Source organism: Belonocnema kinseyi, chromosome 2 (genome assembly GCF_010883055.1).
Source record: "Belonocnema kinseyi isolate 2016_QV_RU_SX_M_011 chromosome 2, B_treatae_v1, whole genome shotgun sequence".
NCBI classification, from domain to species: domain Eukaryota; kingdom Metazoa; phylum Arthropoda; class Insecta; order Hymenoptera; family Cynipidae; genus Belonocnema; species Belonocnema kinseyi.
This window is the reverse complement of record NC_046658.1, coordinates 41,407,358-41,425,509: the sequence shown is the minus strand read 5'-3', so window position 1 is coordinate 41,425,509 and position 18,152 is coordinate 41,407,358. Positions and strand designations below refer to the sequence as shown.

Below are 18,152 nucleotides of genomic sequence, written 5' to 3'. Positions count from 1 at the left end.
TGGGGAGAAAATGGTAGAAGCTTGAAAAAATTAGTGGTCAATTTTCTATTGAGAGCGCAAAACTGCAGAGGAAATAACATTTATCTTATTTTTTGCTTTATAAGTGAGTATAACATGCGCAAGACCTTTAATTTCCGTAGATTTATCTTAACTAGGGGAAACGGTAAGCACACTGAGGAATTTTCCGTGTTTGAATTGGATCTATAATAGTCACAACACATAATAATATGACACCAGTACGTGTATTCTCTTATATACTGGTATTATGACACTAATGTCCAGAATAGCCCCAGTTTTCCCCTATTGTCTGCATCTAGGGGAAAACTGAGACGTGTTGGATAAATTCTGAGGCCAGATTTGGATTCAGCAGCCAAAAATCCATAAGGATAACCTAATCACTTGTCTTGTGCAGACAAATTTTTTGTATGGCCTGTGTGACGAGAAAATCCCTAGGATTTACCTTACTTTCGAATCTAAGGGAAAACTGACACATGTAGGACAAATTCTGAGGCCATATTCGGATTCAGCGGCTCAAAAGCCATGAGAGTAGCCTAGTCACTTATCTCGTGCAGACAACTTTTTTTGTGAGTCTGTGCAATTAATAATAATAATAATAATTTTAACAAAAAAATTATTGTTTGAAGAAGGTTTAATAAATAATTCCTTTGATTCCAAATATTTCATTAACTCAATATCAAAATTATGAAACAGTTATAAAGTTTGAAAAAATTATTTAATTAATAAAATTGTTAAATTTCAAAATTTTTTACTTTCTAATCCTTCAACATATTTTAATTTTAAAAGTTTATTTACAATTAAACAATGCGAAATCGCATTCCATTTCGTGTTACTTAAAGAAAATAATATTTTAACCACGCCTAGTCGATTCCTAAAGTCACTCTCCAAACCAATTTCTAAAATCTCTCTGGGGGGGGGGGCTTCGAATGGTCGCAGAAATTCTTTTAGTTACACCTCTACCCCTTCCAAATCTTCTACGGGGCACTCTGCTGACTGGTCACAGAAATGATTTCTTGAGTCACGTTTTTAAGTTAGTAATCTCATTTTAAAAAATTGGCCATATTAGGCCCCTAACCTTAACAATAATTTATAATAGAAAGAACATACAAAAATGTACTGTTTTTGTGTTGAAATTTTCCTTATGGACATTTTGTATTCTTGTTATTACACATTAATTTGTTACGCAAATTAATTCAATTTAAAATATTCGACGTCTTAACTGTGATATAAACTCAACAATATTTTTAAAATACATTTTTCGTATAAAAAGCTAGGTGAGAACTCCAAGTTATTCATCGAGAAATTACGGGATGAATAGTTCAGACTGTTGAATCTGATTCTTATACGGAAATTTCGCGATGAATAGCCCCGAGCGTTGAATCAGGTATTTTTTCTCAACTGTTAACTTAGAAAGAAATAAAAAGTTGTAATTTCAGTTTTTATTCTAGATTACCGGCAAATGATATAAAAGCAATGATTTACGTAAATTTCCCTAATCCATATTTATATCGCAAAACACAATTTTCAAATCAAGTTCGAAATATAAAAGTTCTTTTAAGGCCATGTGATGAGTGGGTCATGTGACCAGATTCATACCTTAAAGGCCCTTTTTTTATTTTCTAACTTAGTTTCACATGAAGCGCCACATAGAGTTGAAAAGTTGGGATAATAAATAAGAAGCACTAAGAAAGTTGGGACTGGTCCTAAATTTTTATAATTATTAAAGAAGCAAAAAGAAATTATTCAGAAAAAACTTTGTTATTAATTATTAAAATTTAGGACCAGAGTCATCATTCTTAATGCTTCTTATTAATTATCCCAAATTTTCAACCCGATCTGGCGCTTTGTGTGAAAATAAGTTAGGAAATACAAAAAGCGTCTGTAAGGAGGGAATCTGGACACGTGATCCAATCGTCACATGGCCTTAAATTAAAAAATCACTGGTTTTTGATTTTATGAGAAAATAAAGAAAACTCAAAATTTAAAAGAATGCTTCGAATTAAGTAAAAATAACTCAAACAATATATAATTATTCGGTCACTGTTGCGTATGAATCCTTAATGAAAAATTTTTTTATGCATTATAAGTTATATCAATTTAGTACGAGAAGCAACATGTATTGATAATTTATCGTATCTGTCTCGTACAAAGAAAGTTTTCTTTGTGCTATTTCGTAATTATCAGTCACTCTTATTCGTGTATAAAATATAAATATAGTCTTCATCATTAGGTATCCAATGTTAAATCATTTTTGTATACAAAGGACCGTCCATATATTTTGTTTCGAGAAACTTATATTCATTTTTCAAAATAAAATACTTACTTTTAATAATGCTAATTTTGAATTTTTTCAATTTTGAAGTGGCCTAAGAACTAAGCTAAAAATTGTTTTCACGTTAAAAAAAAAATGGTATATTGCTTCAGTTCGAATAAAACTAGCTTTATGAAAAAAAAAAATTTGCAATAATTATTTCACCAGACTTTAGAAGAAAGTTTTTAACGTTTCAAACTTTAAAAAGTTTCAACCTCTCTGTGGTGACCAAAAAGTAATTTGTTGCGCTCCTGCCTACGACTACTATTTTACTTTTTTTTGTTGTTAATTCTTACACTTACAGAATGTCACGCAACATTTCTCGACCCCCCCCCCCCCCCCCCCCCCACCGTAACAGGATCATAACAGCTCCTTTTGAACCCTACCATGACCATAAAAGCGTAACATAATATATGCACTATATTAAAAATTGAACTACCACCGTTTCTCTTGATTTCAATTTGGGCATTATCAGCCTAAAAAAAGTTTTTTTTTTAGTTCCTAAATCTTGACTAATAATATCTAATTATACAAAACAGCATATCCAGAGTTGACTGAACTTTCAAGTTTGATAGCTGAATGACATTTTTCTTATCGAATCTTTACACTTGAAACTTCAACACAAAAATAAACACAGATAAGTCATTATTATTGCCTGAGCCATAAATATAATTAATTCAAATTAAATGCGTGATGAAATCCACTGCAATGTATTGCATCTGAATCTTAAAGTACTTTATTCAAAGAGAAGGTACATATACATGTTTATACTGAATTGTCTCAAGTAACTAAAGAATTTCACAACTTGATATCTTGCATACAAACAGCATACTTACTGTCTGTGGTGTATATTTTTGTTAAAGGCATGCCTTGCTCTCCATTGTATTACACATACCTTTCAGATTTAGCTTTCCGATACTGGAATACTAGGTAAATTCCAGTTGGAAGTTCCGGTGACTTCAGTGGAAATTCCACTATCTTTCCCGCTCAAATTCCAGCCCAAAATGGTTCTAAATTAAAACTAGCCGCAATCTGCCCACTTTTCGCATGGCACGTCATTGTAGAAGAATTTCCCAGGGCAGCAGGTTTAAATAATAAATCTTCCTCAAGGAAGTTAAGTTCTAAATTAATATTGGCCGCGCCTCGCCCATCTTTCTCATGGCTCATCATTTTACAAAAAAGTTCCGAGTGCGCCAAATGTAAATAATACAACTTCCCCGAGGAGTTAAGTTCTAAATGAAGATTGGTCGCATCATACCCATGTTTCTCACCTACCTTACCTATCTGCAGCGCAGCGACAGTTCTCGGAAAGGCTATAGAAGGGGGGCTATTGAAGGGTTTCACTGTATTTAGATCCGAATCGGAAGAGATAAATATTCTTTTTTTTTTTTATTTTGCGAATCTTCAAATTATGCAATGAAAAAATGAATTATAAGCGAGATTATGTGCCGGAAATCTGCGGATAATGCGATATTAGGCGATGAACTAAAAAGAATGATTAATAGCAAAAAATATTTTATTCGAGCTTCAATGTAACTTCTTTTTTTAATACCGGCCAGTATTATTATGTTCGGGCGCGAACTGTGAATCCGTTATCACACACTTAATAAGTCAAAACTACTGAACATCAGGCAGCATATTGTTCACAGAATACGGTTACTATCTGATGCTGGGAGAAGTCTAGAGAGGAGGAAGAGGTAGGTCAAATAAAAGCAACAGTTTTTCTCTGACCCATCTCGATTCCTCCAAGATCCTCCAGTTGCTGTCGACCATCCACCCAAACCGTAGGAGATCGAAGCATTTTGGAGAGAAGTCTACGAAGTCCAGCATTCACTGAAAGGAGAATCAAAGAATATAAATAGCTTCAAGACGCTGTGCAGTGCCGTCATTGCTCCTGAGGAAGAATGCTCAACTATCACTACCGAGGAGGTGAAGAAATTATTAAGAGGCATGAAGAACTATTCTGCTCCGGGAGCAGATGGTGTCAAGACCTTCTTGTGGAAGAAGTTTCCTGTAACCTACCATCATCTGGCCCGTATTTTTCACCTCATATCTAGAGTCGGAAAAGCCTATTCCATAGTGGTTGGTGGCAGGGCGCACAGTACTCCTGCCAAAGATCGGAAACTTAGCTGATCCGAAGAATTATAGGCCAATCACTTGTCGGAAAATACTGTATAAGATCTCCACAGCCATCCTAAATGATAAGCGTGTTCGGACAATCGGACCTGTGTGGCAAGAAATGTACGATCGCGATTCAAAGAAAGGCGTAGCAGGGTATCGGGAGAACCGTCTGCAAAGATAAAGCATCCTATCAGCGCTACCCACCGATGGCCTGGATTGATCACCGGAAGGCTTTCGATTCAACCTCCCATAAACTTATCACCTGTCTCTTGGAAAACTTACAGGTTTCATTCGCACATCGTGAGGTGCATAGGGAGATTGATGCCACTTCGGAAAACCAGATTTACTATCTTATCTGGAAAACATCGTGTGACAACTAACAACGTCACCTTTCAGAGAGGTGCCTTTCACGACGAGACCATGAGCCCAGTTCTCTTTTGCCTCGCATTAATGTCCGTTAGTACTCTACTTATTTGGAATGGTTTTATGGACGAAGGATGAGCTCAGATCCTTTGATCTCGGGACACGAAAGGTTGTGCACATGAACAAAAGCATATACTTTCAGTCTTGTGTCTCGCGACTCTAGATCTCACGCTGTCAAGGTGGTCGCGGAATACTGAATCTTGAATGTCTTCACAACAGGATTTTTATAGATACAGCACATATACAGTCACAAATGGACGAGACCCTCTTCTTAAAATTGCCAACAAGCACGAAGAAGTGGGCAAAGGAGCGTCTCTGTACAAAGCAGCGGAGGAGGCTGTCGAAACACTCGGCCTTAACTTCAATATTAGGGGTGAACAAAATTCATCAAATCTTATTTATCTCGAGTACTCATTCCTGAAAGCCCGGATTAAGAAAGCGCAAGCATAAAACTTCCGTGAACAGCTCCTCAACTAGAGGATACACGGTATCTTCCAAAGAAATGTGGAGGATCAGTCGATGTCGTATGGGCTAAATTTTGCTTTCCTCAAATCACCCGGATTTAAGTCGAAGGAGGGTTTCATTTTGGGGTGTCGAGCCGGTGTTATTTCCAATTTAACATACTGTCGCCACATTTTACCACAAGACATTCCTGATGATAACTGCAGAGCATGTCATGCAAACCCTGAGCAACTAGGAAACGTATTACCTAGTCGTAGGGTGGTCACAAGATTGAATTTTCCAATTTCTCTGACATTTAGACGAATTTCCCTGACAGAAAAAGATTACAAAAGTGAGTAAAGTTTCAATAATGTGCCAAGAAAAAAAGTGAAACAAGCCACAAAAATATGCTTTACATGGGAAGTATGGAACTAAAAATAAAAAACTAAGAATTGAATGATAGTTTTCAAGAATTTACATTGAAAAAATATTTATATTGATAATAGGAAGTTCTTCCAAAATGACATTTGGCCACCCTATAGTAGTCCAACTCATGCGAAAACGGCCTACATCCAAAGACACAATGCGGCACTAAGGGTGGCGTCCCGTGCCAGCGTCAATCTCGATGCAAAACTTCAAATCACTTGAAACTTCAGCCAATGACAGTGTTTCTGTGGATTACTACTATCGGCGAGAAAATTCGAGTCCTCTGGCTTTGTCGTTGAATAAGTATGTGAAGAAAAAATGGTAGGTTAATGAAAGAGGTATTATTTTAAAGGTGCAAATGTTGTACGTTAATGAGCCGAAAAGGAATAATCCACAAAATTATTTATAGCTTACATATCTGAAAATACGATGAAAAGTGAGAAAATTTGATAGCTTTTAAAAACAGTGAACTTTGAAGCATAGCTTTTTATTGAAAAAATAATAGAAAAATGTAGGAAAAATTCATGGTGGTACATTAAACATTTCTGAACAGATTCCCGTCGAAAAATTTGCAAAATATAAATATTTGTTCGTTTTTTGTGAATAAACATGCGAGAGCACTAACTTCAGTTCTAATGAAGATAATAAAGTGATTTAAATTGGAGGTAGTTAGTTGAACTATCTCTAGCCTTCAAACCCTTTCCCTGTGTTTCGAAATGTTTAATGTGCCACCATGAATTTTTTCAGATTTTTCCTATTATTTTTTCTATAAAAAACTATGCTTCAAAGTTCACTGGTTTAAAATCTATCAAATTTCCTTACTTTTCATCAGATTTTCAGATCTGTTTTTGGAATATTACTTTTCGGTTCATTAATGTAGAACATTTGCACCTTTAAAATTGGACCTTTTTCATTAACCTACCATTTATTCTTCATATACTTATTTAACGTCAAAGCCAGAGGACTCGAATTTTCTCGCCGATAGTAGGAGAATATCATTGGCTGAAATATATAGTGCTTTGACGTTTTGCGCCAAAGATTGACGCTGCGATGGGACGCCACCCTAAGAGTGCTTTATTACCATCTCTGTAACTTGTATGGCATTAGCCTTAATACCGCTCCGCTAAACGCTCCTGGGGAAATCGATTCAATTGTAGAGTGTGAGAAGTGTTATATTCTGAAGATTCATATACTCGACAATTGTTTCTTTGCCGCACTCGAGGCCTGACCTAGTTCTTCTTGACTTCGGGAAACGAAACATTTTCGTTATCAAATTTTCGGCACCAGCTGACAAAAACATCTGAATTAAGGAGAATTAACGAGGTATAGAGACCTTATAAGAGAGTTGCGACGGTTATACCTGGAATATTCTGTTAAGCTAATCGTCCTTATTATTTTTGTACAAATCAAGGAATCAACTTCAGATGCGTTTTTCTCGAAAAGCAGGGTTTCAAAGTTCTAGTAGCCTCGGAGACTCGGTTTTCAACTTAGTGAGAGGGTTCATCCTGGGCTTCACATGTCGGGAATTTATCCGGCTACTAGATGCTTATGTAGCCTCTAACTCTATACCAGCAAAGTGGGCCCTTCCGTGCGGAACGTCACATATTAATTGCCATTTTAACCATTCGAGATTAAACAAATTGTTTAACTATTAAACTATTTAAATTTTAAACTACCTGTACAATTTTAAACGCTTTTATATTGAGTTACTATCCCGCAAACGAATCCCGTAACTGAAATGTCAGTTAACAGGTTTAGACCGCGAACCTTTCATATGTATCATTCATTAATTGAACAATTTTACATTTTTAAAGTTGAAAATACGAATTGTCGGAAATGATAAGGGGCTAACCCTCATGCGCAAAATTTTTTCAGGAGAACGGAAAAACTTTATCATTTGTTGTAGCCGCGTTTTTTTTAATCGTTAACAGTAGTTTAAGAAAATAGTATAATCTAATTCATATCAAGGCTTCAGAGCAATATTTATAATATTATAATATTGATCTTTTTTTGAGAAACATCTAGTATAATTATGCTATTTGATGATTATTAATTCCTTATTTCCAATAAAAACTCTTTATCGTATTTTTATTATCACTCGCTTGGACAACTGTGCATTTTATTAAAATTCTTTAGTCTTCGATAGTTTCTAGTATTTACCTATTTAAATTAAATACGGAAAAAAGTGTTGAAATTCAAAATTTCAACAGTAAATACAAAATTAAATTGTTTTTCGCAAACTACAAAAAAACACGTAAATAATAGGAAATTGTCTTTAATATGTAAAAATATACTTTCAACACTCTTCTGATTCTTGTTAGTAAATATTTGTGAAAAGAGTCACTGGATCCACTGGTATTTCGTATTTATTATTGAGATTTTCATTTGAAACAATTTGTTCCTACTTTAATTTAAAAATATAAATACTAGAAACTATTGAAGCATAACGAATTTTAATAAAATGCACAATCATCCAAACAAGCGATATTAAAAATACGATAAGCAAAGTTTTTATTGAAAATAAGGAATAAATAATCATTAAATAGCATAATTATATTAAATGATAATAAAATATAGAATAAGCAAATATTTTGATAAATAAAAAAATATAAACAGCAAATTACGGATAGTGAGCATGGAACGCGCAATATTCCGGCTATCAGCCAAGCGCTCTAACAGGGTGCTACCGCGTATTGGAAATACTTTTACACCGACTCGATGACAATTCGCTCGTAATTTTTCTCGAAAATGGGTCAAAATTGCGCTTTCTTGGTTTTTCTCAGAAAACTTCATTGAGGCGAATATCAATTTAAACAAAAAAAAGCAGACCTAAAGGTCCCCTTGTTAGTGAAATTCGTGGATATTTTCAGTAATTAATTATGTACAAAGGGAAAAAACGAGGAATACACACGCACGTTACTTCTTGACAAACAGCTGGTTCCTGTATTTAGTTTTTAATGTCAAATAAGGGCAAAACCGTGCTCGTAGTATCCCTATCTACCTTTAGAACCAACAAGTGGCACTGCAGACTAGTATTCTCATCTTAAAACTTCGCGGGACTTACGAAAAATCATGAAACTCCAAGACTGAATGGGCTAAAAATAAAATAAATTTTTTTCATTTTCTGAAGAAAGAACGACCCGTAGGGCCTAATGTAATATAATTATGTAGGTTTTAATGTTTAATTATTTCATCAGGAACGTTTTAAAAAACTTTTAATCTGAAGTCCTCAAAATTGTACATTTTAAAAATTGGAATTACAAATTTTTTTTAACGAAAATAAAATTGAGCTATTGAAAATTGCATAATTTCATGTGACATTTAAATAGAGATTGAAAAAAGTTTTGATGCTCAAAATAATCAAAATTTCCGGGCGCAAAATCAATTCACTTTATTTTTCCGGTCTTCAAAGATTTACGATGACGTTCTGAAAACATAATATCTGTATTGTTTTAAAAAAAATTGGTTAAAAATAATTTTTTTACCCAATGAGAATAAAATTATTAATTTAATTATAATTTAATCAATTGCCCGTTGCAAAGTTATAATGCGGAAACTAGTCAAGCTTTTTGACTCATTTTGGGGTATACACAAATTACCTATTGTAAATAATTAGGTATCCACTGTAGGGGTGTCATTCATTGTAAATACAAACACACGATAGGAAAAAAAGAAACAATGATTTTAAAAAAGGCCGTGTCTATGGGTACCGAAATTTCGGTACAAGTAGCCAGATTATTTCGGCATGAATTATTCCAACTCCCTGTTATTATAGAGGGAGTTGGAAAAGGGGTTATTTGTACAGTAATTTCGGTGCGCATAGCTGTTTTTTTCAATACGCAGACAATTCCTTTAAAAAATACTCGATTATTTGTTCTGGCTCAATAGATTATAAGTACAGGTATTTTACCAAAGTCAAGAGTCAAAATGAAAGTACTACTTCAATTATTCTTTTAGAAAATTGTAATTCAAAATTATACATAGAAAAGTTATTGCTTCGTGGAATATTACTAAAAATTATTTTTAATTACATTTTTTATAAAAAAATTTTTTTTCTATGCTGGGTTTTTAGCTCCTACCCGTGCGATAAAAACCTTAAATCTTCACACAGAGTTCAGAATTCGAGGTATTATCTCAAAGTAGATTAGCTTTCACCGGGAGATACTGTAGTAGTATTGACTTTCAAATTGAAAGCTTATACTCGTATAAGGAATTATTCTTATAAATGAAAAAAAATATATTTCTTTAGGAAGCCGTCACATGAAAAAAACAATCTTTATGGAAATTTTTTTTATTAAGTTTCATTCCAGGCTACCTTTTTCCACACCTATCTCAGCAAAAATTAGAACTGCCCGACCTGGCAGTAAGTAAATGCCTGAAAAAAGTCTTTACTTCCCAGATTTGTTGTACTGAATACTTTTATCATAGTTTTTCCTTAAACACTTTTCCATCAATAATGTATGAACTAATAGGGAAATTAATACCAATAATCGTTAGTTATAGAAATTTTGGGAAAGCTTTAATACTTATGCTTCAGAAAACAATATGAAATAAGAATCTGTATGAACAAGCATATATAAATATTATTTTTTGTGAAATATTGTTACGTTTTAATATTTTTATATCTATTTGGATGTGATTTATTAATAGCAATAATATAAATTTCCTTCAGATTAAAAATTTTATGTATAATTTTGTAACGTGAATGGAACCTAAATGTTAGAACTACCCATTTTGACTTCTAGAACTGCCCTTTATGGTATAGCCTGTTTCATTCTAACACATGAATCTGTTTTTAAAGCTTATACTTTCGTTTACCACTTCCGTCTTCTTATGCAAAGTATACTTTTCGTAAAATAAGGTGAATTAATGATGTAGAAAGAAATATTTGAACACATTTGATACATGGCTGAGAGTGGACGACATATTATCGAATATTATTCATAGGCCATGTCTATAGAATTTCGGTATGTTCCTCTTGTTTATATTTATTTGAGTGAGTTATATTTTTCAAATGATGTATAATATAGAAATATTCCAGACGATTTAAAACTAGTTTATTGAATGTACTCACACTTTTTGTGTTTGGTTTCCAATTTAAAACTCCAGTAATATTATTCACTAATTTTCCTGCCTATTTTGGAAAGGAAATTCTATGTACTTTCCTCAAAATTAGCGAAAACTTCCAAAAATTAAATCCGCACCGGGTACTCACACCACGATTTCAGGGAATAAGGCGAGAACTGAGTTGACATGTAAGGGAAGCAGAGTTTAGTGGACTTGAAAAAGAGTGCGCGCAACTGTTTAAAATGAATGAAATAAGAACTAATATAGTTAAGTTGAAATAAAATGAAATTAAACTTATGCGAGGCATCAGCCTCTTTAACTTCCGAAAGAACCAGTCTGATTGACTCGATGTCAGGGACAGACTCGAGGACAACTCTCGTCTCCCATCCCTATGTCATGATTTCGCCGCCTGAGTTGTAACGCATGCGCTCAAGCGACCTCGTGTACTTCACGTGATCAACGCCATTGGGCCAAACGATTGACACACGTAAAGCACGAAGAGGCCCTGCGTCGCCTAGAGGCTAAAAGATTTTTTCTTCAAATTACCTACATTCCTACAATTCCGTCTACAAATATTTGCTGACTTCAACATTTCTTTTTATAAACAAAAGCTTATCAGCTTTGAAAAAGAATCTTTAAATTACATTCTTGAACCATTAATTTTTTTTTAAATAAACAAATATAGCGAAAAAGGCTATTTTTTAAATTCATCCTAACCCTTAGGAAAACTAATAAGAATATTTCGATGGGTCCTAATAAAAAACACCTATCTCACGTAGGTTAATTCTAAGTCCCCTAACTATACCGGACCTCTGTAACAACAACGCATCTGTAGCGTGCAGATTCTAAACCTCGTAACTTTACTGAACCCGTTTAAAAACAATGTAACTCGATTTTTCCCTTTTTTCATTAGAGCTCACTTTAATCGTCACAATTCTGTTACGTTTCAAATCAAAATGCAATCAACGGAAATGTGAAGTACTACATGTTTTTGAAATATTAGAAAATTTTTTTATATGATTCTAATACAAGTTAACCTATAATATGAATAACTATGACCTGCACTTGGCAGCCCAGGTTTGGCTGCCATTGCCGGCCATCACTGAGTACCAGTATTTGACTATACATAGCTGCCATCGTCGCGCTGTTGCCGGATTAATTGCTATGGCGTTGACTCGGCCGCTAAAGCTTGGCTGCCGTTGTCGGCCCAACATTGGATACCAATATCAGACCAACCTGAATGCCGGAATTAATTCAAAAACTGATACAAAATCATTGAATTTTTCTTAGGACGCATCTGCTTTATCCATTCATTATCACACGACTGCATATCGTTAGAATATTACTTATAATTTTAAGAATTGAAATTTCATATAAACATTTTGGTTCCTAAGTGCGAATTGCCGCAGCTGAATACACGGCCCAGTGTTGGTCCAATTTTGGCAGACAAAGGTAGAATAACGATATTGGGCCAAAATCAGCATTTTAATCGGCCCAGTGTTAAGACAGTGCTGGCAGCCTATATTGATTATTTATATTTGCCGATCCTCCACCGATGCTTGGCCCAGTATCGGCACTTTATTGCGCCAAGTCTCACTTTTGACACGTAAAAAACAAATCTTACAGAAAGGATAGAAAACATTTTTATTGAAAAATTGTCAAAGTACATGATGAAATTTCTAAGTTCTGTCATTAAAATTTTTTTATGATTATGAAAAATTACATTTCCTGTAATTGCAAAATGTTTTAAAGTAGTCTACAATGGAAAAAAATATTACGCGAAGAAAAATTGTAATCGATTTAAATGATTGATTTAAAAATTATTGTATTGATATTCCTATTAACAGTTCGTATATTTTACATTTACATAACGTCGCATAATAATAAATAATTAGAAAATGAGTGCTTGATATTTGTAACTTTAACTTTTCTGAACTGTAGTTTATGAGGATGGCTTTTTCACAGAGTTTCAACTTGTCGGTTTAGCGCAGTAGACCTGGGGAATTAACTTATTTTAAGGCGAAAAAAAAGAAAATTGTTAACAGCACTTGGACAATTGGAAATGGTAAAGTGGCTCATAATCAACGTAAAAAAATGCGTGCGCAGGGATGTGGTGTGGTTTATGGAGGGGGGGGGGGTAAATGGGCGAAACTGGTGTTATTGTGATTTTCGGCGAAAGCTGACGTCAGAGAGAAAAGTGTCAGAGAAAAATACGAAAACCCGTGTTTTCTTTGTTTTTTTTTCGTTTTTTATTTTTCATTTTCGCTTCGATTTCAGGGCTGAAGGTGGGTGGCAGCTAACTCATTATAGCCTCCCAAGTGCGAATTGCCAGAGCTGAAAATTGGACCAGTGTTGGTCCAATTTTGTCAGCCAAAGGTCGGCTAAAGATATTGGGCCAATATCGGCATTTTAATCGGCCCAGTGTTGAGCCAGCGCTGGCAGCCTATATTGGCTATTTAGGTTTGCTTATCCTCTACCGATGCTTGGCCCAGTATCGGCACTTTACTGCGCAAAGTGTCACTTTTAGTACGGGGACCCATGTTTCATGAGGATCAGCCAAAGTCTGGCCCAGTGCCGGCACATGGCTGGGCCAAGTGTCACTTTTACCACGGCTAACCATGTTTTATTTAAATTGACCTAACGTTGAGCCAGTGCTGGCAGCCTATATTGGCTATTTATATTTGCCGATCCTCCGCCGATGATTGATCCAGTATCGGCATTTTATTGTCCCAAGCCTCACTTTTAGTACGGGGAACTATGTTTCACGAGGATCAGCCAAAGTCTGGCCCAGTACCGGCACATTACTGGGATAGGTGTCACTTTTACCACGTTAAACCATGTTTTATTTAAATCAGCCCAATGTTGAGCTAGTGCTAGCAGCCTATGTTGGCTATTTATATTTGCATGTGCCAAAAGTTCTGAATGTTCAAATGAATGAAATTCTTTACTGCTAACTTTAAAAACCAGAAAAAGTGCTTACATTTTTGTTAAGTTATATTGGAAATAATTTATTATTGAAACAAAATTATCATGCATATTTTAAATTGCAGTTGGAATAATAATTATGGGTAAAATAGAAATGGGTAGAAATATATCGTTCATTTGAACGATTGGAACTTCAAGTACATTATATTTGCCGTTGCTCCACCGATACTTGGCTTAATATCGGCACTTTACTGCGCCTAGTCTCACTTTTAGTGCGGGGAATCATGTTTCACGAGGATCGGCCAAAGTCTGTCCCGGTGATGGCACATTACTGGGTCAAGTGCCACTTTTAACACGGCAAACCATGTTTTATTCAACTCAGCCCAATGTTGAGCCGGTGCTGGCAGCCTATATTGGCTCTTCATATTTTTCGATCCTCCACCGATGATTGGCCCAGTATCAGCACTTTATTGCGCCAAGTCTCACTTATAGAATCTAAAAAACAACCCAAGTGCGAATTGCCGGAACTGAATACACGGTCAAGTGTTGGCCCAATTTTGGCAGCCAAAGTTCGGCTAACGATATTGGGCGAATATCGGCATTTTAATCGGCCCAATGTTGCACCAGTTCTGGCAGCCTATATTGGCTATTTATATTTGCTGATCTTGCACCGATTCTTGGCCCAGCATCGGCACTTTATTCCAAAGTCTGGTCCAGTGAGGGCACATTACTCATTATAACAATGTTGTTGTTGAAAAATCGTCGAAGTTCACGATGAAATTTCTAAGTTCTGTCATTAAAAATTTTGAATGTTTACGAAAAATTACATTTTCTGTCATTGCAAAAACTTGTAAAGTAGCCTACAGCTGAAAAAACGAAATATTACGCGAAGAAAAACTGTAATCGATTTAAATTATTTATTTAAAAATGATTGAATTGATACTTCTTTTAACAGTTCGTGTATTTTACATTTACATTAACTTTTCTGAACTGTAGCTTATGAGGATGACTTTTTCACAGTGTTTCAACTTGTCGGTTTATCGAAGTGGTTAGCTCTCCCGACTGCTAGGCGATAGATTAGCATTAGAATTTTTATACTGTAATATAATGTTCAAAATGTAATATATGTATTCAATATAAACAGGACCACTAATATTCATGTTCAAAGTACTCGAAATATATTAATATTTATTTTTTAAATCCCTTTTTTGTCATATCCTTAGACTATAGCAGTAGTCGTTAAAATTAACAAAAATTTTAAAATGAAATTTTAATTCTTGAGATTATAAATAATATTCGAACGATATGTAGTCGTACAATGATGAATGCATAAATCAGATGCATCCTAAAAAAATTTCAATGATTTTTTATCAGTTTTTAAATTAACTCCGGCAACCAGGTTAGTCAGATATTTGTACCCAGCGTTGGCCCGACAAGGCCAGCTAAGTCTTAGCAGCCAAGTCAAGGTCATAGTTATCAATCCAGCAATGGCGCGACAATGGCACCTAGGCTTGGTTCGATATTGGTACCCAGTGTTGGGCCGACAATGGCAGCCAAACCTTGGCTGCCAAGTGTAGGCCATAGTTATCATCCCGTCATGGGTGCGATGATTGCAGCCGAGCTTCGGCAATATTTTTGTATACTATGGGCCAAAAACTGTGCCGCATGTGACTTCGCACTTGGGCTGCTTCGCTTTTGTTTGTTCACGCCTGACTGCTGATCTGAGTGACAGCCGCAGATCCCGCGCACCCCGCGCAGCCTAGTCACACCTACATGCGGCGTGGCGTCAATTCTCGAAAAGGCTATAGAAGGGAGGGCTATTGAAGATATTCACTGTATATCTTTTGATGCCCTCAATATTCACACATTTTTTTAGATGGAAAAATCAATTGGTTTTCTACATAATCATTTGTTCCGGTCCGAAAAACTTTTTTTTCAAATGAAATTTGTCCTTCAGAAAATAATCGTACAGAGTTCTTTTAAGGCCCAAGTTGTTCGTTTTGACACATACTTTCTGATGAAATAAAAAAAATATGTAGTACCTATATTCTCCATTCAATTTTACGGGAAAAAATACAAAAAAAACTGTAAATTATTATTTGACCAGAATCCAAGTGCGAATTGCTAGAGCTAAATACACGGCCCAGTGTTGGTCCAATTTTGGCAGCCAAAGATCGGCTAAAGTTATTGGGCCAATATCGACATTTTAATCGGCCCAGAGTTGAGCCAGCACTGGCAGCCTATATTGTCTATTTATATTTGTCGATCCTCCACCGATATTTGGCCCAGTATCGGAACTTTATTGCGCCAAATCTCACTTTTAGTACGGGGAACCATGTTTCACGAGAATCAGCCAAAGTCTGGCCCAGTGACGGTACATTACTGGGCCAAGTGTCACTTTTACCACGGCAAACCATGTTTCCTTTAAATCGGTCGAATGTTGAGCCAGTGCTGGCAGCCTATATCGGCTATTTATATTTGCCAATTCTCCATTGATGCTTGGCCTAGTATCAGCACTTTATTGCGCCAAGTCTCACTTTTTGTACGTCGAACCATGTTTCACGAGGATCAGCCAAAGTCTGGTCCAGTAACGGCACATTACTTGGTTAAGTGTCACTTTTACCACGGCAAACCATGTTTTATTTGAGGACATGTGATACTTACAGTTTCCTCGGTTTTTTTTCCACAAAAATGAAAATTTTTAAAAACTGAATTCTGAGATGCTATAAAATATCATAATGGACGTCCTCGGACTCTTTTTTGAGGGATAATAAAAAAAAATTTATTGTGCTAAATAAAAATGTTATGCATATGCATTATTTTGAGGTTACATCGTTTTTCATCTCTGCCTTTCCGATAATCTGGAAATTATTGATGAAATAAACATTTTTGATTACCTGCAAAAATTTTAGTTCCGGGAGATTAGTTACTATGTTTATTTGTAAGTCCAAAGTTTTCGGCCAAAAATATTCCTTTTAACAGTTCGTATATTTTACATTGACACAACGTCGCATAATAATAAATAATTAGAAAAAGAGAGCTTAATATTGTATTGATATTCCTGTTAACAGTTCGCATAATAATAAATAATTAGAAAAAGAGAGCTTAACATTTGGTTCTTTAACTTTTCTGAACTGCAGCTTATGAGGATGGCTTTTTCACAGAGTTTCAACTTGTCGGTTTAGCGCAGTGGTTAGCACTCTTGACTGCTGGGCGATAAATTTTGGTATATGGATGTAGGTTCGATACCCCGTAGCGTTAGAAATTTTATTTGTAATATAATGTTCAAAATGTAACATATGTATTCCATCCAAACAGGACCATAAATATTTATATTCAAAGTACTCGTAGTCAATTAATATTTATTTTTTTAATACGATTTTTGTCATATCCTTAGACCTTAGACTATAGCAGTATTGGTACCCAGTGTTGGGCCGACAATGACTGCTAAACCTTGGCTGCCAAGTTAAGGCCATATTTATCAATCCGGCAATGGCGCGACAATGGCAGCTAGGTTTGAACTAATACTGATACCCAGTGTTGGGCCGACAATGGCAGCCAAACCTTGGCTACCAAGTGCAGACCATAGTTATCATTCTGTGATCGGCGCGATAATGGTAGCCGAGCTTCGGCAATATTTTTGTCGACTATGGGTCAATGTTGGGCCGCATGTGACTTCGCTCTTGGGAAGCTTCATGTTTGTACACTAACGCTGTCAGCATTCAAGCCATTCAAGTCGAATAATGAAGCTTCAGATGAATAAGGAAAAATACGAATTTTTACATTTTTACATCCTCTTTAGAGAAGGTATTAGATTTGCGTAAAATTTGACCCCCCCAGTTTTTGTCAAATGTCCACGTTTTGAGACCCTCTCAAACCGAAAAACAGGTTTTTACGAATGTGTATGTCTGTATGTCTGTATGTCTGTATGTATGTCCGTCTGTCTTTGAACACGATAAATTTCGAAAAAATTAATCTTTTAGATTGCCCTTTGGCACACTCATTTAGTGTCCTAAACTAAAGGTCAAGTTCGTTAGCCAGCCATTCTGGATGAAAATTCTAAAAGTGGGCACATTTTGAATATTTTTGAGACCACTTTTTTAAAAATTCTAGAATTCTCTGTACGGTTATTTATAGTATTCAAAAAGTTCAACAATTTATCCTCATCACTTTTTTTTTGAAAAATCAAAAATTACCAGAGTTAGAGCATTTTCAAAGTCAAAAAAAAAAAAAATTAAAGTGAACATTTTAAGCCAAACAACGCATGGTACGAAAAAAAGGCAAGAGAAAAAAACGTTACTTTTTAAAAGCCCTACAAGATTATGATAACAATTTTTTTAATTTGGTCGAAAAGTTGAAAATTTCAAATTTGATCGTACCAAAAATTTTTGAAACCACATTTTTTCAAGATTTAAAAATT

At 35.1% G+C, this 18,152-nt stretch overlaps 1 protein-coding gene across 1 annotated transcript in view; it reads right to left on the bottom strand.

The window, feature by feature from the left end:
* LOC117167179 (protein phosphatase 1 regulatory subunit 3C) overlaps window positions 1-11,173 on the bottom strand; it is a 68,025-nt gene extending 56,852 nt beyond the window's left edge. Inside the window, exon 1 of the mRNA XM_033351905.1 lies at window positions 10,815-11,173. The gene's annotated coding sequence lies outside the window, so the exon portion shown is untranslated. The remainder of the gene's footprint in view (window positions 1-10,814) is intronic.
* Between the last annotated feature and the right edge of the window lie 6,979 nt (window positions 11,174-18,152).